We start from the raw sequence: 16,771 nt of genomic DNA, 5'->3' as shown, positions 1-16,771 counted from the left end.
TCATCTCAGCACCCCAAAAAGAAACCCTATATCCTATAGCCATTACTGCTCAATCTTTCCTTTCCTGATCTTAGGCAATCACTAACCTACTTTTTGTCTCTATGTAGTTGCCCATTCTGTGAATTCATATAAATGGAACCATGTGTTATTTGTCCTTTTGTGTCTAGCTTCTTTCACTTAGCATAATGTTTTCAAAGTTTATACATATGGAAGCATGTGTCAGTACTTCATTATAGCATGTATTTTATGTACAAAATTTGGTAACTATAGAGAAGAAAATAACCTAGGGTAATCACTGTTTAATATTTTGGTGATGTATATATAAGTTAAAAATTGAGATAAAACTGTAGAGACTGTTTTAAAATTGTATACACAGTTTTATACCCTAGTTCTGTTAACCTAACATTTTGTGATAAATTCTCCATGAGGCTCCAAAAAAGTGAGTTTTAGTTAGCTTAATAGTTCCATCCTATGAATGAGATGTAATTTATTTGAACAGTTTTCTATTACTGGATATTCAGGTTGTTTTCCATTTTTCTTAAGCTGAAAAGTTTTAAGAGCACAAAGATTCTCCTTAGTCTGTGCTGAGTTCAGGGTAACCCAGCTCAGGGACAGGGAAACAGCTGAGATACCCTCTTAAAAGTTCCTCTTGTGTTAAATGCTCTCCAAGGTGTCTCTTCGCTTCTTTTCTCCTTCGGAAGCTTATTTCAGCAATATCTGGGATTACTTTTATTTTTGCTTCTGTCTAAGTTATCCCTACCAGTTCTCAAGCTGCACTTACACTAAGTCTTGCCTGCTTATAGCCTTGGCCTTCTTGGTGACAAATCCCAGTTCCTGGCTAAACCATTCTGTCTTAGTTTGCCAAGGTTGTTATGACAAATACCACACAATGGGTTGGCTTACGCAGCAAGAATTGATTTATTCATGGGTTTGTAAGCTAAAAGTCCAGAATCAAGGTCTCAACAGACCATGCTTTCTCCTGGGGTCTGTAGCATTCAGGTGCTGGCTTGCTGCAGTTCCTGGGGTTCTTTGGCTTGTATCTCTTCGTTATCACATGGCAATCTCTCTCTCTCTCTCTCTCTCTCTCTCTCTCTCTCTCTCTCTCTCTCTCTCTCTCTCTCTCTCTCGTTCTCTCTCTCTTCCCCTAGTTCTGGCTACTTGTGACTGCTGGCTTTGACTGATTGCATCCAAATTTCCTTTGCTTATAAGGACTCTAGTCATATGGATTAAGACCCACCCTGATTCAATTTGACCTCATCTAAATAGAATCGTCAAAGATTCCATTCACAAATGAGTCCACACTTTAACTAATAATACTATCTTCAGAAGTTCTATTCACATCCACAGTAACACAGATTAAGACTTGAACACGTCTTTTGTGGGATACATGACTAAATCCCCAACATACCCTCTTTGGCAGCTACCAAGAAGAGGTATTCTACCAGGACCCACAAGGACAGCTTTAAGAGTACCACCCATGGCCTGGTGGTCAACAGCAGTAGCCAAAATCCTACCAGAGAAGGAGGTGGGAGAAAGGTGGGGGCAGCTAAAGACAAGGTCTGTGGGGGCAAGAGGGTCCTTAAGGTAAGTGGCTTAGCCTGGATATTCTTTTGTTCAGGGCTAGGGACTCCTGTGAGCTTCTGGTGGAAGAGACGGGTGCAAGAAAAGTTGGTGGAGCCAGAGACTGGAGGCCCATCAAGAAGCCAACATGCCTCCAGAAGGTAGAAATAGAAGGTGCAAGCAAGGACAGATAATACCAATGATTTCTCATGCCCTTTCCAAAGTATACCAATAGACAAGGATTTTGATCCTCATTTGAAGGATGAGGAAAATGAAGCTCAGAATGTGAAGTAACTTGCCCAAAGTCACATAACCAATTACTGAGGTCCGCTTAGAGAACTTATCCATTCATTCAATAAGTAAATAGTGAGTACCCCCTCATGTCAGGCACTTTGCTAGTCACAAAGTTGGATACTGCTCAATTCCTGTCCTTTTTGGGGCAACAACCATATGACAAGAATGATAAACAACAGAGGTATAGTTTCTACCCTTAAGAAGCTCTCATCTGTCCCTGCAAGCATCATGTCTATCAAGTTGTACAGGCTGCCCTGGTCAGGCACTGGCTGAAACTACATACTAAGGTGTTAAATGGGGTACTTAAAACTTTTGAAGACCTGACAAATTATTTTAGCCCTCCACACCTCTATGTTCCCTGATTCGAGTAGGGACAGACCAATCCCCTGGAAATATATCATTCCCCTGCAGTGACATCTGAGTTTTGGCAGCACAGTCTAGTGGAGAGGGTGATCCAAATGATATAGCAGAGAGTTCAGGCGTTTCCTCCTATGGGAGTAGTGAGCAACCTGTGGTGGAAGTGTGCAAGCAAATACTATGAGAACACTTGCCTGGGATGCAACAAAAGGATTTGAGCCTTCAGATGGTGGTGGCAGGGGGCATGGAACGCAGTTAGATGAATTCCATGCTCCTTCAAGCTCTGAAAGCTGGGATTTAAGACTTCCAAGCTGTTTTTCAGAGATGACCTCACAGTTTCCCCATTGTGTTAGTTTGCAAGCTGTTGGAATGCAATATACCAGTACTGGAATGGCTTTAAAAAAAAAACTTTTAAAATTATATAGTATAACATAAATACAAATCAAAGAAATAAAAAAGCAATAATTTTCAAAGCACTCTTCAACAAGTGGTTACAGGATAGATCCCAGAGTTTGTCATGGGCTACCACATGATCCTCTCATATTTGTCCTTCTAGCTACTCCAGAATATAGGGGGCTAGAGGGCTTAAATGCTTTTTTATATCACAATCTACTTTTTTCCTTCTTTTTTTTATGAACAATAACATATATGCGAAAAAGCTATAAATTTCCAAGCACAGCACTACAATTAGTTGTAGAATATATTTCAGACTTTGGCATGGGATACAATTTCACAATTTTAGGTTTTTACTTCTAGCTGCTCTAAAATACTGGAGACTAAAGGAAATATCAGTATAATGATTGAGCATTCATATTCATTAGTTAAATCCTATCTTCTCTGTATAACTCCACCATCACCTTTGATCTTTCCATACCTCTCATTGGGGTTTTTTGGGCTATGGCAATTCTAAATTTTTGACATTGGAAGGGTTTCTCACTGATATGGGGTAATGAGATGGAACTATGTGATTTCTGGAGAGGCTGGGCTAGGTATCAGGACTTATCTGGACCAGGAACCCAACAGGACGTTGTAGGTTTCTGGCAAGTTACTCTAGTGCCTGGAACCCTTGTGAAACCTTATTAATTGCCCTAGGTGTTCTTTAGGACTGGCTGGAATGGTTTTGATTGGGGGTTGGCAGGCTATGGTAGGTAGCAGGGTCTACCTGAAGCTTGTATAAAAGCAACCTCCAGAGTAACCTCTCGACTCCACTTGAACTATCTCTGTCACTGATACTTTATTAATTATGCTTTTTCCACCCATTTGGTCAGGATGGAACTGTTGATCCCACGGTGCCAGTCTGGCTTCATCTCTGGGAGTCCTCTCCCATGTCACCAGGGAGACTTTCACCCCTGGATGTCACGTCCCACATGGGGGAAAGGGAATGGTTTCACTTTCAGAGTTGGGTTTAGAGAGACTGAGGCCACATCTCAACAACAACTTCCTCCATAAATAACTCTTAGGCATGCCTATAGGTAGTCCAAGCTTCTATGCTACTTACATAAGCTTCACTAGAGTAAGTCTCATGATTGAGGGAATGGCCTATTGATTTGGGTGTTCCTAAAGTTTGACACAGTATCAGGGGATTCCCTGATGGTAAGGTTAAATAGTTCCATAGCCTTTCTCCCATCCCTCAGGAGACTTTCCCAATACTTTTTGATTATCTGGTTAATATACTCTAGGATGCTTCCAGGTGTTACAATAATCTATTGCAGGAATAAAGGACCTCCTTCTCATTCTGTGCTCTCTGTGTTGCAGTTTGGAACGGCTTTTAAAAAGAGGAATTTAATAAGTTACAAGATTATAGTTCTAAGGAAGTGAAGGCAACCAAATTAAGGCAGCAACAAGAGGTTGCCTTAATTCAAGGAAAGCTGATGGGTCAGGAACACCTCTGTCAGATGGGTAGTCACATGGTTGGCCTCTGGTGGTCCCTTGCTCCTGGACTCCATTGCTCTCAGCTTCTGTTCCTGTGGGGGTTCCTCACTTTACTTCTCCAGGGCTGCCTTTCATTTCTTGGCTTCCCTTGGCTCTCTCCAGGTTCTGGCTTGCTTAATATCTCATGGAAATGTCTGCCAGTCTCCAAACGTCCATGTCTATTCTCCACATGTCCACCTCTGTGTCAGCTCTGCTCTGAATTTTTGTTGGTTCTGAGGCTTCTGTTAGCTCTCTCTCTCTGTCCGTTCTATCATTTCTGTTGTTTCTAAGTCTCTCCAAAATGTTTCCTCTTTTAAAGGATTCCAGTAAACTAATCAAAACCCACCTGGAATGGGTGGGGTCACATCTCCATCTAATCAAAGGTCACACCCACAATTGGATGTGTCACATCTCCATGGAGATAATCTAAACAAAAGATGTCAACCTACATTATTGAAAAGAAATGGCTGCCCCCACAAGACTGAATCAGGATTAAAACATGGCTTTTCTAGAGTACATAATACTTTCAAACCGGCACACCCATAGACAGGTAGTGAGGGGTAGGGCAGTTCCCTAGCCAGGTCAGAAAGTTTCCCATGGGGCTAGTGCTTAGTCTCAGAGAAAATCTCTGACATCTCTGTCGTTCTCTGATGTACTTGAGTTCCCACCCTCAATGCAGCCCTAGTTGTTAGGTGAGGGATGGGCTTTGGACATTATTTGTTTCTTCCTAATTCCCTTTCAGGTAACCAAGGAAGACTTTAGTCTCTATTTGGAAGGGGGTGAGTGAAGCCCTGTTGAGGAAACCAGCTGCTCAACTTCTGAGAGGAGCAGCAACTTGCCAAAATTTCCCAGGCCCAAGCCCTGCTGTGTCTTTCATTAAGCGGCTTAATGTGATATGGAAACACCCAGTGGGAGTGTTAGGTTAAAGACATCCTGGCCAGCTCTACCTTGTTCTTAAAATTCTTCTTCCAGTCTCTCTCTCCTTCCCTCTGCCCTCACCCCATATTTTTTGAGTGCCCTTTCTGTGCCACCTATATGGGTGCTGGGGATATACAGATGAAGCTGGCAATTTTCCCCTCAAAGAGCTCATAGTCTAGTGGGGAAGGCAGGAATAAACAGGCAATTACCACTTTTATCATTGGGAAGTCCTTTCCAGCATCTTATATTAATCTTTCCTGCTACAGTCCAGCTCCTTTACGCCAGTCCTCCCTCAGTTTCTGGATACTACCATAGTAGGGCTATTGTAGGACATTCAGCAGAACTTCTGGTAATGTTCTCTGTTCAACAGGTTCAAAGATTTCCAATATTACTTTGGCTTTTCTGTCTCCACTATTCTATCCTTCATCACCCAAAACCCAGAAGAAAAATATTTATTTGAGCTTGAACTAGTGGCAGGGGTTGGATGAGGAGGGGCTCACCAGAAGATTACGCACTCTGACCCTCTCTGAAATCAGAGAATGGAAGGGGACATTGGAGTTGGACTAATTCCAGGGACAGTGTTAGAAAATGTCCTGGGACCCTAAGGGGTTAGGTGGCAAAAGTCAAAGGAAAGACACTGAAAAAACAGGGAATCACTTCAATCCCTTACCCCTCCCAACCTTCTCAAGCCATACTGAGTGTTAGCCAGCTTACGGGTGTCCAGCCATTCCTCCAGGAGGCACAGGAGGAAGTCACTCTCCTCTAAAAGAGTGAAGTTTTGGGAACCAGGCTGGTGGGGTTTGATTTTGTTATGGTAACACAAACAACTCAAATTTTCCCATTTTAACTGCTTTCAAGTGTACAATTCAATAACATTAATTAAATCACAATATTATGCTTCCATTGCCAATATCCATTGCCTTAACGTTTTCATCACCTCAAACAGAAACTTTTCACCCTTTAAGCAATAACTCCTTCTCCTCCCCACCCTGATTCCTGGTAACCTAAAATCTATTATCCATCTCTTTGTAATTTGCTTCCTATAATTATTTCATATAAGTGAGAAAAAACATTTGTCTTTTTGTGATTGGCTTATTTCACTCAACATGATATCTTCAAGGTTCATCCATGTTGTTGCCTATCTCAGGACTTCATCCCTTGTTATGGCAGAATAACATTCCATTGTATGTTTGCACCACATTTTGTTTAACCATTCATCTGTTGATGGACACCTGGATCGCTTCCATCTTTTGGCTGTGGTAAATAGTGCTCCTATAAATATTGATGTACAAATATCTGTTCAAGTCTCTGCTTTCAATTCTTTTGAGTATATACCAAGAAGTGGAGTTAATGGGACATACGATAATTCTATTTTCAACTCATTGAGGTATAGTCAAACTGATTTCCACAGTGGCTGGACTATTTTATAATGCCACCAGCAATGTATAAGGGTTTCTATTTCTCCATTTCCTCATCAATATTTGTTATTTTCTGGTTTTTAAAGTAATAATAGCCATTCCTAGTGGGTATGAAGTGGTATTTCATTGTGGTTTTGATTTGCATTTCTCTTATGACCAATGATATGGAGCATCTTTTCAAATATTTATTGTCCATTCATTCATCTTCTTTGGAGAAATGTTTATTCAAATCCTTTGCCCATTTTCTATTTCAGCTGTTTGTCTGTTTGTTGTTGAGTTGTAGCACATCTTTATATGTTCTGGATCTTAAACCTTAATTAAATAAATAGTTAACTGTTATTTTCCCCCATTTTGTATCTTGTCTTTTCATTTTCTTGATAACATCCCATGACATACAAAAGTTTTTAATTTTGATTAAGCCCATTTTATCTATTTTTTTTTCTTGCTTATGCTTTGTATATCATATCTAAAAAATCACTACCAAACCCAATATGATGAAGGTTCCCCCCTACATTTTCTTCTAGGAATTTTATGGTTTCAATCCTTAATCCATGTAAAGTTCATTTGTATTTGATATAAGGTAGAGATCCAGCTTCATTCTTTTGCAAGTGTAAATCCAGTTTCCCAGCACCATGTGTCGATGAGACTGTTCTTTCCCCCCAATTAATGTATTTCGCACCCTTGTCAAAAATCAGTTGGTTATAGATATAGGAGTTTATTTCTGAACTCTTAATTCCATTCCATTGGTCTTTATGTCTTATCTTTATGGCAGTACCACCGAGTGTTTTGATTACTGTGGCTTTGTAGTAAGCTTTCAAGTTGGTAAATGTGAGATTTCCAACTTTGTTCTACCTTATAAATATTGGCTTGGCTATTTGGAGCCCCTTGTGATTCCATGTGAATTTGAGGATCAGCTTTTCCATTTCTGCAGAAAACACTGTTGAGATTTTGACTGGTATTTCATTGAATCTGTAGATCACTTTGGTAGTATTAACATTTTAATAAAAATGTCTTCCTACCTATGATCATGGGATGTCTTGCCATTTATTTAGGTCTACTTTATTTCTTTTGGCATTTAAAAAATATTTTTATTGAGAAATCACATGTACAATCCAATCACATCATACAAGCAATGGCTCACAATATCATCACATAGCTGTGTATTCTTCACCATGATCATATTTAGAACATTTGCATCACTCCAGAAAAAAGAAATAAAAAGAAAAAAAAGAACTCATACATTCCATACCTGTTACTCCTCCCTCTCATTGACGCCCAGTATTTCAATCTACCCAATTTTTACCGTTTCTCTCCCCTATTATTTATTTATTTTTGCCTATTTTTCCCTCATCTGTCCATATTATGCATAAAAGGAGCATCAGATGCAAGATTTACACGATTACACAGTCACATTGTAAAAGCAATGTACTTATATGACTGTCTTCAAGAATAAAGGCTACTGGAACACAGTTCAGCAGTTTCAGGTGCTTCCCTCTAGCCTCTCCAATAAGAATAACCTCCAGGATAACCTCTCGACTCTGAAATCTTTCAGGCACTGAGACTTTATTTTGTCTCACTTCTTTCTCCCTCTTTTGGCCAAGAAGACTTTCACATTCCCATGATGCTAGATCCTGGCTCATCCCCAGAAGTCAGGTCCAATGTTGTTAGGGAGATTTACATGCCTGGGAATCATGGCCCACGTAGGGAGGTGGGCAGTGAGTTCACCTGCCAACTTGGCTTAGAGAGGGAGTCGGCACTGTTTTATAGATTTCACCTCCTTGGCTAAATTTATCCCTGGGTATAGTATTCTTTTAAGAGTTATTGTGAATTAAATTGAATTTTAGATTTCCATTTCAGAGTGTTTCTTTGCTGGTGTACAGAAACACAACTGAATTTTGCATGTTAATTTGCACCCTCCAACTTTGCTGAATTCATTTATTAGTTCAAGTAGTTTTCTTGTGAATGCTTTGGGATTTTCTATATAAAGGATCATGACATGACGTCCAAGTGTGAAAGTCTCCCTGGTGGTGTGGAAGATGACTCCCAGGGATGAGTCCAGCCCTGGCATCATGGGATAAACAACTCCATCCTGACCAAAAGTGGGAAAAGAAGTGTAACTCATGGGGTATCAGTGGATGAGAGAGTTCAAATAGAGTCGAGAGGCATAAGAGGTTGCTCTTATGCAAGCTTCAGTTAGGCATCACGACCTATCATAACTTGCCAAACTCCAAGCAAAACCATTCCATCCAATCCTAAAGAACACCTAAGGCAATATATAAGATTCTACAAAGGTTCCATGCACTAGGGTGTTCTAGCTTGCTTGCTGCTGGAATGCAATATACCAGAAACGGAATGGCTTTTAAAAAGGGGAATTTAATAAGTTGCTAGTTTACTATTCTAAGGCTGAGAAAATGTCCCAATTAAAACAAGTCTATAGACATGTCCAATCAAAGGCATCCAGGGAAAGATACCTTGATTCATGAAGGCTGATGAAGTTCAGGGCTTCTTTCTCAAGTGAGAAGGCACATGGTGAACACAGTCAGAGTTTCTTTGTCATCTGGAAAGGCACATGTTGAACACAGTCAGTGTTCCTCCCACTTCTGGAAGGGCACATGGTGAACACGGCGTCGTTTGCTAGCTTCTTCTCCTGGCTTTCTGTTTCATGAAGCTCCCCGGGAGGCATTTTCCTTCCTCATCTCCAGAGGTCACTGGCTGGCAAACTCTGCTTCTCGTGGCTATGTCGTTCTTCTCTGCGCCCTCTGAATCTTTCTCCAAAATGTTTCCTCTTTTATAGGACTCCAGTAAACCAATAAAGACCCACCCAAATGGGTGGAGACATGTCATCACCTAATCCAGTTCAACAACCACTGCTGACTAAATCACATCATCCAGGGAGACGATGCAATCACAGTTTCAAACATACAGTATTGAACAGGGATTATTCTACTTTTATGAAATGGAACTTTGATTAAAACATGGCTTTTCTAGGGGGCATACATCCTTTCAAACCAGCACACTCCACTTTCTGGCCCCTAAAAAAGACATGTTTTTCCCATATACAAAATACATTAATTTCACAATATCAGAAACCTTAAACCTTTCAGTAGCAATACAAATGAAGTATAAAATTAGAGACCGTATAAAATATCACCAAGTCAATTACAGGCATGGACTGTCCTAAGGCAAAATTTTCTGCATTTACTCTGGACCTTTGAAAACTCATAACAAGTTATTTGCTGCCAACATACAAAGGAGGAACATTCATAGGATACATATACACATTTCCATAGGGAGGAAGGAACACAGGGGTCACTGGACCCACACAGTTGTGAAAACCTGCAGGGCAAAGTCCATTAGATTTCAAAGTCTGAGAATCATTTATCCTCGGAGATTCTAAAAGCAGCAGTCCCACCCTTTCCAAGGGCTTACGCAGAGGTTTGCCTCTCTTCGAATGCAACCTTGGGGAACATTGGGGAGACCACCTTTTCCTAGGCTCCACCCTCTCCAAGCAGTGGAACTGCACCCGGGCTCTCTGCCATCTCTGGAGCACACACTCAACCCCTTCATGTGGTGGCAACCAGGCTGTCCCCAACCCCCAAGGAATGTGCTTCACTCTTTCCAAGGCCTGAAGCAACAAGACTCTTCCACTGCAGCGAGGTGAAAGGTCCACCTTCTGCCTTTGGGCAAATTCACGCTCTCCACGGGCTTGGGTGGGTTTGCTCTCCTGGTCCGAGGCTTCTTGACTTCAGACCTCAGCCTCCATGGTTTTGTCTCTGAAGTTATTTTTCCTCCAATGTGTCCCTTCTCTGAAGTCCCCAGTCCAGACTGGCAGCGGCTCTGTTTATAGGTCCCACAGCACTCTCGTTGGCTTTCTATGCAGTAGCTTCAGATCACGCCCATCAGACATAAGGAGTTCTCACAAATCCTTCCTGGATAACTCTATGTCCAATCCTGGTTTTCTCTGAGAAGGCTGACTGGTTCCACATCTAGTCAAATCCTCACATGGAGCACTATTCTCTGGGGTCTCGGTTTCTGGAGGCCCAGAATTTTCCAGGACAAAATTTCTGGTTTATTTGTACTCTAAGAGTTCAGTTTTCAGCTTATCTCTCTCCTGTCACATTTCACTATAAGCTGTGAGCAGAAACCAGGCTGCACTTTCCGCATTTAATTTGGAGATGTCTTCTGCTAAATATCCAAGTTCATGGCTTTTAAAATCTGCCTTCCAGCCAAAGCCACTAGTCAATTTTGCCAGATTGTCTGTCATTTTAAAACAAGGCTCATCTTCCTTCCAGTCTGAAATAATACATGCCTCGTTTCTGTCCAGAGCTTCATCACAGGTAGCTTTAGAGTCCACATTTCTACCGACAGTCTCTTCAAAGCATTTTAAGCCTTTTTTGTCAAGCTCCTCACAACTCCTCCAAAATCTTACCCTTATCCATTTAAAAAGCTGTTCCAACATGTTTGGTATTTGCAAACTGCAGCAGCAGCACCCCAGTCCTGGTACCTAAATCTGTTCTAGTTTGCTAGCTGCTGGAATGCAATATACCAGAAATGGAATGGCTTTTAAAAGGGGGAATTTAATAAGTTGCTAGTTTACTATTCTAAGGCCGAGAAAATGTCCCAATTAAAACAAGTCTATAGACATGTCCAATCAAAGGCATCCAAGGAAAGATACCTTGATTCAAGAAGGCCGATGAAGTTCAGGGCTTCTCTTTCAAGTGAGAAGGCATATAGTGAACACAGTCAGGGTTTCTCTCTCATCTGGAAGGGCATATGGTGAACACAGCGTCATCTGCTAGCTTCTTCTCCTGGCTTCCTGCTTCATGACGCTCCCTGGGAGGCGTTTTCCTTCTTCATGTCCAGAGGTCACTGGCTGGCGAACTCTTTCTTGTGGCTATGTCGTTCTGCTCTGCTCCCTCTGAATCTTTCTCCAAAATGTTTCCTCTTTTATAGGACTCCAGTAAACCAATTAAGACCCACCCAAATGGGTGGAGACATGTCGTCACCTAATCCAGTTCAACAACCACTGCTGACTAAATCACATCATCCAAGGAGACGATCTGATCACAGTTTCAAACATACAGTATTGAACAGGGATTATTCTACTTTTATGAAATGGGATTTTGATTAAGACATGGTTTTTCTAGGGGGCATACATCCTTTCAAACCAGCACATAGGGTAACTTTCCAGAAACCTACAACCTCCAGGTGGGTCACTGGACCAGATAAATCCTGAAACCTAGAGGAGCCAGCCTCTCCAGAACATCAGATAGATCCATCTCCCTACACCATATTATTGACAGCCCCTTCTAACATGAAAAAATTAGAATGAACATAACCCAAATACCCCAAAAGAGTGGGATAGAAATATCAAGGGTGATGGTGGAGTTATACAGAGAAGGTAGAGTTTAACAAACAACATGATTGCTGAATCATTAAATTGATATTTATTTTAGTCTCCAGTATCTTAGAGCAGCTAGAAGTAAAAACGTAGACTCTGAAATCTGTTCTATAACTAATTGCTGTGCTGTGCTTTGAAATTTATTGCTTTTTCTCTATATGTTATTTTTGATAAAAAAGAAAAAAGAGTCGATTGTGGTGATAAAAAAATATTTATTTCTTCTTACCTCCTACATTCTGGAGCAGCTACAAGGGAAAATCGGAGATGATGGTATGGTAGCTCATGACAAACTCTGGGATCTTTCCTATAACTACTTAACTGAAGAGTGAGACCTGTCCTATAACTACTTGTTGAAAAAACACTTGCTTTTTCCTTTCTCTGCTTTGTATATGTGTTATATGATACAATAAAAAAAAGTTAAAAAGAAAAAGAATTTTTTAAAAAAAGCATGTGGGGAACAAGTGGAGGAAGGGTAAGAAAGTCCAAAAATCCTGTCTTCTTCTAGGCTGAAGACAAGAGTAGGATCTCAGCAGAGCACAACTTACTGGTGTCAGAGACGTTCCTGACTCTGCTGGAATGCATAGTCAGACTCTGGGCAAGTTTCCTTGTCTGGTATTTAGGCTCCTAGTAGATAATGGTATTTATCTCCAAACCCTGTAAGAATCCTTAAAAAATGATATCTAAAAGTATGTTCATAGCATATTTATTCTTTATAGCACCAAACTATTAACAGTCCGGGTTTCCATCTATGGGAGAAAATATAAACCATTGGTGATAATTCTTACAACTGGAAATGACTAAACACTTAAACAATTAACTACTGCCATATACGGCATTGTTATGCTGAGTGAAAGTAGCCTTACCCAATAGACTTCATAAAGTATGATTTGATGAATATGAACCCCTAGAACAGGAAAAACATATCCATGGTGGAACAAAATAAGATCACTGGCTGTCTTTTAGGAACAGAGTTTGGATTGACTAATAGGTGGGGATTGACATGAAAGTAGCATGGGGATGGGCTTGCGCTGAGGCCAGGGTCTTATGAAAGGGACTCGGTGTGGCAGGGCAGCAGAGAGGTGGAGGCTCTTAGGGTGCCCAGCAAGTTGGGACTTTATTCTGAAAACCACATTGAGCCAGTGGTCTGTAAGCCTGGAGGTGACAAAGAGAGCTACATTTAGAAAGGAAAATTTCAAAAATGTTTCAAATTCCTGTGGAAAATCTTGACAACTTTGGAAGGTGCATAAAACAGTGAAAGACATTCCTGTGAATATTAGACTGGACAGCTGTAAGGCATTGCTGAAGGTCCTTAAAGGCTTTAATTCAGGAGAGAAGTATTTTCATAATATATCATGGGGAGATGTATCTTTCTGGGAACCTTCTGGAAATAAAGTGAAATACCAAACACAGCCATGCTGTTGTAGCCTCTGTAAATACTCAACAGGGTGCTTACTTCATTCAAAAATCATTTGCATCATTACCACAAAGATGAGATTGCCCAAGAGCTAGTAGTCCCTTGCCCGAACTGTGTGTTTGCATCTCAACCCAAAGTTGTGGGGAAGCACTTCAGAATGTTTCATGAGCCTGTTTGGAAGGTCCAGAACTACACAGTGAGTATTTTAGGTGAAACTAAATAATCAAGAAGCGATGTTGTAAGTTGTACATGTATAAAATGTAACTTTTCGAACACTTTGTTCTATGGCATGAAGAAGCATATGTCAATAGCCCATTTTCACTACTTAATTAACTCCTACTTTGGCCTGCAGACAGAGGAAATGTGTGGGCATTTGAAAACTAATGATACTCTTTCTGCTGAGAAGAATTATTGTAAAACATGCAGTGTCAATGCCAGCAGCCAGGATGCATTAATGTATCATATTTTGACATCAGATATACACAGGAATTTGGACAACAAGCTTAGATTTATGATTTCAGAACACATTAAGAAAACTGGACTTTCAAAGCAAATCACATTGCTCGAAAACTAGCTGCAAGTTTGGCCATAACAACCAACAGCTGTGCTCTAGGCATTTTGGCCGCATCTCCTTGCTTTCATCTTGACTTGCCACAGAGTAACCAAAGCCAAGCCATAGTGCCACCAGTTCGGAGAACAGTTCAGTCAGTGACTGTGGCCCTGGGCCCCTCTGGGAGGCTCACCATCTCTCCCCCTGCCATGGCCCAGTCCCAGGTGGCCCTCGTCCCTCGTGCCCTATCAGTGGGTCAGAACAGTATCACTCTGCAGCCATCCACACCTCAGCCTGTCTTCGTTTCACATGGTGTTCCACTTAGTCAGTGAACCCTACTGTTTTATCCCTGAGTCAAACCATAAGACATATAAATAAGTCTGTTTGAACTGGCATTCTCCCCATCAATCAGACCATCTGTCTGGGGATTTTACCCCTTCATCAGCCTATCGGGCATGGAGTTTTTTCTGTTAACAGGCTTGTGGGATCTGGCATCCTCCCTGTGAATCACTCTGCTGCCCCTGGAGTTGTACAGGCGGTCTCACCAGGGGTGATTTCTGCAAGTCAGGCAGGGCCAGCAGGTATCCCTCCTGCAGGCCAGATGAGTCTTGCTAGGGTTATCCCTTTGGGACTGACAGCTTTTTCTGGGGCTCTACCTGCTGGCTAGGTGGTCCAGTCAGGTGTGCTCCTCATTGGTCTAGTGGACCCATCAGGCATCCTCCCCACTGGACTCACAGTGCCATAATGAGCTCTCCCTCCTGGCCGGACAGTCCCATTGAAGGTCCTTCCCACAGGTCAGAAGGCCTAAGAGGTTCTTCCAGTAGGTCAGGTGAGCCCATTAGGGCTTCTTGCTCTAAACCAGACAGTCCCATCAGATATCCTACCTGTATACTAGAATGTCAATCCCAGCATTCTGCAGCTCAGCCAGCCTGTAATGTCAAGAGTTCTTTCAATGGGCCAGTCTGTGAAACCTTGGGCCCTGTGACTGAATCAGTCTGTTAATACCAACCTCCTGCCTATGACTCAGCCAGTTAGAGCCAGTGCTTCACAGAACACCACTTTCCTAAATTCTGGCTCTATTCTCTGACAGCTGATACCAACAAGCAAACAGATCAGTGGGATCCCTACATACACACTGCACCAGTGTCTGTCACTTTGCCTGTTGTCCCCCACCTGCCCCAATAGGTGCCCATTGAGCTCCTGCAGCAAATGGCAGCTACACAGATGGTGAGTTCCAAGCGGGCCTGCATTTTCCCACAGTAGTGGTCAATACCACTCAGAATATGTTTGGTCAGCCTTCTTCAACAGCTTCCCCGGGCCCCTGTGCATTCTTTTGGCACTGTTAGTTCTGGCAGCTCTGTTGTTTCTGGCCCCCTCCAAAATGTTTCCTCTTTTAAAGGATTTTAGTAAACTAATCAAGACCCACCTGGAATGGGTGCAGTCACATTTCCATCTAGTCAGAGACTCACAACCACAATTGGGCATGCCACGTCCCTGTGGAGATTATTTAATCAAAAATTTACCTTCAATATTGAATCAGGATTAAAAGAAATGGTTGCCTTCACAAGATTGAATCGGGATTAAAACATGGCTTTCTTGGGGTACATAATGCTTTCAAACAGGCACACCTTTTCTCTTTCTATTCTCCTTTTTGGACTCCCATAGTGCATATGCTGGTATGCTTCATGGTGTCCCACAGGTCACTTAGGCTCTGCTCAATTTTTTTCCCCATTCTTTTCTATATCTCTCTTCAGACAAATGAGTTCAATTGTCCTGTTTTCTTGTTTCCTGATTCTTTCTTTTGCCTTTTCGAATCTGTTCTGAACCCCTCTATGTATTTTCATCTCTGTTATTATGTCTTTCATCCCCAAAAGTTCTATTTAATTCTGTTTTGAAATTTCTAATTCCTCCTTTGGTTCTATGTCCATGTTTTCCTTTATCTCATTGAACTTATTTAGGAGAGTTGACAATGTATTTGATTAGTTGCTTCTGTGTCTATGCTTCCTCTGTTGCTTTATTTTGTCCCTTCAAATGGCCATCTCTTCCTGCAGCTTTGTGTGTCCTATAATCTTTTGTTGAAGACTTGGTATTCGATTATCAGAATCTGTGGAAAATTCCTAAGCTTCCAAAGCTTCTGTTTCATCATTTGTAAAGTGGGGTTGTTAAACTGTGCTAAACAGTTGCTAAACTGTCTACTTCCCAGGGCTAGTCTGAGGCCCACAGAAGATGGAAATTTTGCAAGCCCTTTGATTCTCAAACTTCTGGTGCTAAGCCTCTCTTGGGGTACTTGTGAAATAGACAGCTTCCAAGGCACATTCCCTGGAGATTCTGAAGAAGAGGCCAGAAAGAGTATGGTTAATAAGTACCCCCCAGCTGATTCTAACGTCAGGGATGTTTAGGAAACCCTGGATCAGTGGTTCTCAAGCCTGGATGCACATTAGAACCACTGGGGAGCTTTGAAATACCCAGATGGCCAAGCCATACCATAGACCATTTGTATCGGAGTCTCTGCGGGTGGGATGCAGGGTGGGTATTTTAAAAAGCTTTCCAAGTGATTCCATTGTGTAGCCAGGTTTGAGAACTACTATCCTATATGGGCTCTGAACAACCTTTCAACCCTAAATTCCTTAGCCAAGATACTGAGACTGATAAGGCTCTTGGTGAAAGGGAACACTGGGGTAAGAGCAGCAGGTCTTTCTAGAAAGAGCATGATGAAGTGAAGAATACACTGGGCTTGAAGTCAGGCAGTCCTCAGTTTTAACCTCCACTTACTAGCACTGTAAGATCGGGCAGGTCACTTCTCTTTCCCAAAACCATGTAGTCTTTAGCAGTCAAATTTTGAGTGTGTATGTGTGGGGAGATGGTGGTGGTGGTAGCAAGCTTTGTCCTATAGTGCTCCAAAGTATTCTGATAACCACTTGTGTTAAGGTATGGCAAAGCATTTTGTA

At 41.7% G+C, this 16,771-nt stretch overlaps 1 pseudogene; it reads left to right on the top strand.

The window, feature by feature from the left end:
• The first annotated feature begins 13,057 nt into the window (after window positions 1-13,057).
• On the top strand, window positions 13,058-15,008 carry LOC143671978 (activity-dependent neuroprotector homeobox protein 2 pseudogene; annotated as a pseudogene).
• The last annotated feature ends 1,763 nt before the right edge of the window (window positions 15,009-16,771 follow it).

Source organism: Tamandua tetradactyla, chromosome X (genome assembly GCF_023851605.1).
Source record: "Tamandua tetradactyla isolate mTamTet1 chromosome X, mTamTet1.pri, whole genome shotgun sequence".
Taxonomy (NCBI): domain Eukaryota; kingdom Metazoa; phylum Chordata; class Mammalia; order Pilosa; family Myrmecophagidae; genus Tamandua; species Tamandua tetradactyla.
The sequence above is the reverse complement of the archived record's forward strand: the minus strand, read 5'-3'. Positions and strand labels throughout refer to the sequence as shown.